General features: G+C 36.0%; 1 long non-coding RNA gene across 1 annotated transcript in view; it reads left to right on the top strand.

The window, feature by feature from the left end:
- LOC144238491 (uncharacterized) overlaps window positions 1–7941 on the top strand; it is a 49968-nt gene that overhangs the window by 361 nt on the left and 41666 nt on the right. The gene's annotated exons all lie outside the window — the stretch shown is intronic.

Raw genomic sequence — 7941 nt, 5'->3', positions numbered from 1 at the left:
CCATCTTAAGATGATCAATGTTTGAAGATCTTTATAGGCTGAGGAGAAAATCCAATAGAATTAAATGATCTGGGGAATGGGAAAAAAAAAACCCTTCATGTATACCCCAGGTGCTTTTGAAACTGCTGCTTCTATACTGTATCTCCGAGGGGTTGTTTGTTATACTGGCTCTTTAAGGGCAATTTCAATTTGTTACTGCTTTCAGTGCTCCCAGAGCTAAGCCCACTGATTTTTCAAGTACTGGAATTAAGCCTTGCTAGTTTTTGAAAAAGCCATATATTATAAGGACTTGCCTTCCCAGGGCAGGTCCCCCATGCTCAGGATACCTGGTTGGGTTCTGCAGTTCTACCCTCTGCTTGCTTATGGTGCCCCTTCTGTTTGTGGTTACTCTCACTAGGAGTTTGGCTCTCTAACTCCTAGTTAGAGAGTCTGCCCCCTCTCCTCCTGTTCTTCACGTGGCTATACTCTAGTTGTGTCTGTGGTATAAGGTGAACCTAAGAGCCTCCTTCCCCACCATTTTCTCAGTGGCTCAGTTGGTTGGGTGTCTAACTCTTGATTTTGGTTCACATCCTAGGGTCATGGGATCAAACCCCGGGTCAGGCTCTGTGCAGAGTGTGGAGCCTGCTTAAAGTCTGTCTATCTTTTCTCCCACTGCCTGTCTCCCTCATGTGTTCTCCTTCTCTCTCTAAAATGAAATAAGAAAATACATAGAAAACTAGAAAAAAAAGAAACATTTTCTTTTAGACCTTCAAGCAGCTGATCAATGCAAGTGCATAACTTGTGTATGACTTTGCTAAAAGCCAAAACATAGCAAAATTGTACTTTTGTATAAATGTACAAATTTACTAACAAAATTTCATATTGTCCTTTTTAACTTTAGGTTTTTCTTAATATTTTTTATCAAAACATTGCAATTTTATTATCAAAAATCATAGAGAGCTGTGTGAGGCTAAATAAGAACTTTCTGTTATACACAGAGGGGTCCACTCTGGGCTCACATGGGTCCATGTTTACTCATCAAGCTGCTGTTGAGACCAATGTATAATTTAGAAGGGAGGGAAAAGATTAGAGGCAATGAGTACTTTGCCTTTGCTCAATAGCATTGATCAGATAATCTGTCTGTGCCTATATAACATGCCTGAGAAAATAGTGTAGTTTTATTAGTGGTAACTTTCCAGAATCAATAACTTTTCTAATGAATATAAAAGCCTGGGTGCCGTGGAGTCCAAATTCATGCAATTGGATTGCTTGTTGTAATCAAGCAGTGGCATTAACATTCTGATGTGATAAAATAAGTGTTTAGTAATTTAGTCCTCAACTGCTTCTGGCATTTCAACTCTTTGTTGGCATATAAAGCAGAAATTTCTCCTGTAGTAAAAAGTAATTTATTGACTTTTTTTTTTTATCACCTGTGATGAATAGGTTATTGGACTTGTAAGCGTTTCTATTCAGACGTTGTGGGACAGAAGTTGGCTGGCACCAACCTTAGCAAATTGAAATTCAATCTAGATCAATAAGGCGTTTTATTTAATTTGCTTCTCGAATAGAAATAATCATCACAGTTTCTAATAAGCATGTCTAATTTCAATTTTCACACTATGTATTTATTCTGTATAATCAAGCATAACTGCTGGCCTTGTTCTTCTGAGTTGACAAATGGATTCCATAGATGTGCACTTAGCAGGTAACTATATAGGAGGAGGTAGGGAAAGAGTATGCCTAGACACAATAATGAAAATTTGATAAATGCCTACCTAGAACTTGTAAATATTCCTAAGACTTTAATTGTATTTATTGATCGTCTACCTTGGTAACAACAACAACAACAACAAAATGTATGAATAAGGATATGTAATTTTCTTTACATAGCAACTAGCTTGTCTTTATGAAATATTTCCAAACTGAGGAAAATCTAAAAGCCTATGGATTAGATTAACTAATTCCTGGCTAAAATATCCTAACAGGCTATCAGCATTGAAGTGGTTAAATAAGTGTCACCTTGTGCTTTGTAACAATGCCTCAACATAACTGGTTTAATGCAACAACCATTTATTTAGCTCACTATTCTATAGGTAGGGAACTTGAGCTAGACTCTGCTGGAAGGTTCTCGTCTCAGGTACAGTCATCTGAGCATGTCAGCGTGAGGGTCAGCTGAGACAGCCTGGCCTCTCAGATAGTGAGTTGGTGGATGACTGTTAGTTGGGTGTCTGGCATACTCCAGACGCCTCATCTGGGCTTAGCTGCTTGGTGGTCTCAGCACACTAATAAACAAGCATTAATGCACAAGCACTTCTACAGCTTCTGCACTTATCTTATTTGCATATATCCTATTTACTAAAGTAATCAGTTACCCAATCACAGAGAAGGGGTGGTTAATGAGAAGGCACTACTGGGACACATGGATACAGGGAGGTGTGAACATACTGGAGCCTTGCCTGAAACACTAGCGTGGGTCCTCGTTTCTTTAGCACTCCTTATCAATAGCTTGATGCATCACTTTCTCATTCCTACTGAGCTAAGCTGTATTTTTAAAGATTTAAACATCCTTTTGCCTAAGAGTTACTAATCTCGGAATATGGAGTAGTCTCCTAAACATCAGTTCAAAATCAAAAGAGATGGCAGGTGCCATTTCTTCCCCCCAAGACAGTCTAGACAGCTAGACACTTGCAGAAACCAGTGTGAACATTCTCCATCTATCTTGCTGCAACACATGCCCCACTAGGGCATTCTCCTTTAGATCTGCCTCACCCAACCTACCCTGCTTGGTAGGCAGCTGCTGCTCCAACACACTCTGCAAGCAGCTCCAGCTTTGCCCACTCCAAAGTAACTCCTGCCCTGGTAAGAGGAGAAGGTGACAACAAACTAATGGGCTGGCAGTTTCAGCAGTCAAACCTTATAGCCAGCAGTGCAAAGAAAACACCCTACCAATCAGTTCAATTGTAACATCAGCAAATGGACTGGCAAAAGGCATCTGGTCTGACTGCTGGCCTCACCCACCAAGGAAAGCCTCTCCAGAAACCAGGCACAGGAGAACACGCTGCAGACCAGTCCTACTGCACACACAGTAGAGGAGGCGGCAGGTATCTGGTCTGATTGCTGACATTACCAAACTACTAGCCCATGACAGCCCCAGGCAGATCTCATTTTCAGCACAGAGACAAAAGCCTCCTGGTATACCAAGAACAGGCAAAGTGGGCCAATTGGCACCAACCGGGCTGAAGGCAAATGAGGTTCAACCACAGACAACCAACATAGGACATATGCTTGAAGTGCCTGATTCTAATGAACAGGAGACACTGTGTGATAAAGAACCACAGAACAGTTTTTCATGAAAACACTGCTATCAAAATCAGGAGATTAAACTGATTTTCCTACCACAAAGAAGCACATACAGAGAGTTATACAAAATGGGGAGACAGAAGAATATCCCAAAATGAAAGAACAGGGCAAAATAAAGCAAAAGAGCTTTGAAACAGAGATAAGCAATAATGCCTGATAAAGATACTCACCAGACTTGAGAAACCAGTGGAGGATCTCAGTGTGATATTCAACAAAGAGATGGAAAATATAAATAAAAGAACCTACCTAGACTGAAAAACTCTATAACTAAAATAAAAAATGTACTAAAAGGAATCAACAGCAGATTAGAGGACACAGAATAATGGGTCAGCAAGCTGGAAGAGTATGGAAAGCAATCAAGCTGAACAAAAAAAAAAAAAAAGAAAAGAAAATTAAATTAAAAATGACAATAGGTTAAGAGGAACTCAATTATATCATCAGGCACAGCAACATTCACATTATAAGGAGTCCCAAAAGGAGAAGAAAGAGAATAGGGGGCAGAAAATTATTTGACGGAAGAACAGCTGAAAACTTCCCTAAAGAAAGAAAGAGATGTCTATCCAGGAAGCACATAGATCCCCCAACAAAATTAATTAAAGCAGGTTCATATCAAGACCTACAATAATTAAAATGGCAAAACGTAGTGATGAAGAATCATGTATAAGGGAAACTGGATGAGTCTATCACTTGATTTTTCAGCAGGAACTTCACAGGCCAGGAGGGAGTGGCAAGATACTTTCACAGTGCTGAAAGGGAAGAACAAAATAAACAACAAAAAAAAGAAACTTGCAACAAAGAATGCTCTATCCAGGAAGGCTACCATTAGAATGGAAAGAGAAGGAATGAGTTTCCCAGACATATGAAAGTTAAAGGAGTTCATCATCACTACACCAACCTTACGAGAAATGTTAAAGAAATTTTTTCAGTTCAAATAAAGGTCATAATCAAGCAGAAAATTAGGAAAAGAAAATATTAGGAATGGAAAAAAAAATTACAGGTGAATATAAACATAATGAAAAAAACTGATTAATCACTTATAAAACCAGTACAAAGATTAGAGCACAAAAGCAGTAAAATCAATTATATATATATATAAAAAAAAAGGGATTCACAAAATAACAAGACATAAGATATGATATCATATACATAAAATGTAGGCTGTAAGGAGTAAAAATTCTGTGCTTTTAGAATGGATTCAAACTTAAGCCACTATCAACTTAATATAGATTCCCATATGCCTAAGATTTATTTATGAGCCTAATGATAACCACAAATCAAAAAGCCATAATAGATATGCAAAAAATAAAGTGAATAATATCCAATCATCATTAAAGAAAGTAGTCAAACCACAAGGGAAGAGAGCAAGAGAAGAAAGGCACAAACAGGAAATGGGAATTTGTTTTGTGGTTGGTTTTCTATCAATAATTACTTTGAATATAAATGGATTGAATGCTCCATGAGAAAACATAGAGTGACTGAATAGAAAAAAACAAAAAAATACAAGAGCTATTTATAAGCTAGCTACAAGATACTCACTTCAGACCTAAAGACATACACAGATAAAAAGTAAAGGGGGGCAAAACATTTACCATGCAAATGAAGGTAAAAAGTAAGCTGGGGTAGCAATACTTGATTGAACAAAACAGACTGTGAAACAAACAGTATAACAGCAGTGAACAACACTACGTAATGATAAAAGGAACAACTCAACAAGACAGTGAAATATATACTTTGCAAGTATATAATCTTGAAACATTCCCTAGAATAGACTTCGTTAGGTCACAAAACAGTCTCAATATATTCAAAAACATTGAAATAGTATCATGCATGTTTTCAGCCACAATAGTATGAAACTAGAAATTAATCTCAAAAAATTTGTAAAGAACACAAATATGTGGAAACTAAATAATATGCTACTAAACAATAAATGGGCCAACCAAGAAATCAGAGAGTAAATCTAAAAACACACTAAGCCAAACAAAAATGAAAACAATGGTCCAAAACCTTTGAGATCCAACAAAAGCTATTTCTAAGATTATAACAATATTGGCCAGCCTCAAGATGCAAGAGAAATCTCAGACAACCTAAATTTAAACCTGAAGGGTCTAGAAAAAAAATAAAAAAGAAACAACCCCTAAAGCCAGAAGAAGGAAGAGAATAATAAAGAAAAGAGTAGAACAGATTAATGAAACAAGGAGCTGGTTCTTTGAAAAGATCAGTAAAACTGAGACTTTGGCCACAACAACAACAACAAAACAAGAAAGAAGACTCAAATAAAATCAGAAATGAAGAAGAAATAACACCACAGAAATAAAATATATCACAGGATTACAAAAGAATACTATTAGAAATTATAAGCCAAGAAATTGGACAACTTAGAAGAAATGGATAAATTCCTAGAAATATATCTTCCAAAACTGAATCAGGAAAAAATAGAAAATATGAACAGACTAATTACTAGCAATGAATGTAAAAACTCCCAACCCACAGAAGATCAGGATCAAGTTTCACAGGTGATCTCTACCAAAATTTCAAGAAGAGTTAATACCTATTCTCAAACTATCCCAAAAGTTAGAAGAGGATGGAAAACTTTCAAGCTCATTCTATGAGGCTAGCATTACTGTCATGCCAAAACAAGATAAAGACATTACAAAAAAAAGAAAACTAGAGAACAATATCTCTAATGAACACAGATGCAAAAATCCTCAGCAAAACAAACCCATTCATCACCATCAAGTGGGATTTATTCCAGAGATGCAAAGATAGTTCAATATTTGCAAATCAATCAGTGTACACATCACACTAAAAATAGAAAGGATAAAAACTAGATAATTATATCAGTAGGTGGAGAGAAATCATTTGACAAAGTATAACACTCATTCATGATAAAAATTCTCAACAAAGTAGGCATAAAGAAAACATACCTCAACATAATAAAGACTATGTATGAAGAACCCCAGGCTAACATTGTACTCCATGGTGACAAACTTCTTGAGAACGTTTCCCCTAAGATCAGGAAAGACCAGATGTCCACTCTCTCCACTCTCATTCAACAGAGTACTGAAAGTCTTAGCCACAGCAATCAAAGAGAAATAAAAAGAATCCAAATTACTTTTTCACAATTTGCAGATGACAGGACACTGTTTGTAGAAAACACTATGTACTCCATCAAAAAGCTACTAGAACTGATAAATGAATTCAGTTAGGTCACATGTTACAAAATAAATATACAGAAATCAGTTGTATTTCTACACACTAATGAAAAAGTGCTGGAAAGAGAAATTTAAAAATTCCACTTATAATTGCCCCAGAAAGAAAGAAAAAAAAAACTAGGAATAAACTTAACCAAGGAGGTGTATATACTAGACCTGTATGTTAAAATCTATTAAACACTGATGAAAGAAACTGATGATGGTACAGTCAAATGGAAAGATACCTCATACTAATGGACTGGAAGAACCAATATTTTTAAAATGTCCATACAACCAAAAACAATCCACAGATTTAGTGCCATTCTTATCAAAGTACCAACAACATCTTTCACAAAACTAGAACAAATAATCCTACAGCTTGTATGCAAAAGACCCAAAAGCAAAAGCAATCTTGAGAAAGAACAAAGCTGGAAGTATCCCAGATGTCAAGACAAATTACAAAACTAAAGTAATCCAAACAGTATGGTACTGGCACAAAAAGTGACACACTGATCAATGTGTTATAATAGAGAGTCCAGAAATAAATCCAAATTATATGGTCAATTAATGTAAGACAAAGGAGGTAATGATATAAAATCGGAAAAAGACAGGCTCTTCAACAAATGATGATGAGAAAACTGGACAGCATACATAAAACAATGAAATTGGACCACTCTTACACCACACGCTAAACTAAACTCAATATAGATTAAAGACCTAAGTATGAGATGTAAAACCATTAAATTCCTGAAAAAAACACAGGCAGTGGTTTATTTGACATGAACCATACAAATAATTTTCTAGATATGTCTCTTCAGACAAGGGAAACAAAAGCAAAATTAAACTAGTGGGACTACACTGAAATAAAACCCTACACACAGCAGAGGACACCATCAACAAACAAAAAGTCAACTTACTGAATGGGAGAAGATATTTTCAAATGGTATATCTGATAAGGAGCTATTTTTCAAAATCTATCAAGAACTCCTACAACTCAACACCAAAAATACAATCCAAATAAAAATTCAGAGGACCTGAATGAAATTTTTCAAAAGATGATGTACAGATGGCCGAGAGACATGTTAAAAGATACTCAATGTTATTCATCATCAGGGAAATTAAAATCAAAACAACAATGAGTTATCACCTCATACTTCTCAAAATGGCTAAAATAAAAAACACAAGATATAACAAGTGTGATAAGGATGAGAAGAAAAACAAACCATTGTGCACTGTCAGTGGGAATGCAAATTGGTACAGCCTCTGTGGAAAACAGTATGAAGGTCCTCAAAAATTAAAAATAGAATTGCCAAATGATCCAGTAATTCCACTACTGGGTATCTGCCTCTAAAAACAAAAACACTAATCCAAAAAGATAAATGCACCCCAATGTTTAATGCAGCATTATTTA

Source organism: Crocuta crocuta, unplaced genomic scaffold (genome assembly GCF_008692635.1).
Source record: "Crocuta crocuta isolate KB4526 unplaced genomic scaffold, BGI_CrCroc_1.0 scaffold140, whole genome shotgun sequence".
NCBI classification, from domain to species: Eukaryota; Metazoa; Chordata; class Mammalia; order Carnivora; family Hyaenidae; genus Crocuta; species Crocuta crocuta.
Note: the sequence above shows the minus strand (reverse complement) of the source record. Positions and strands in the feature narration are given on the sequence as shown.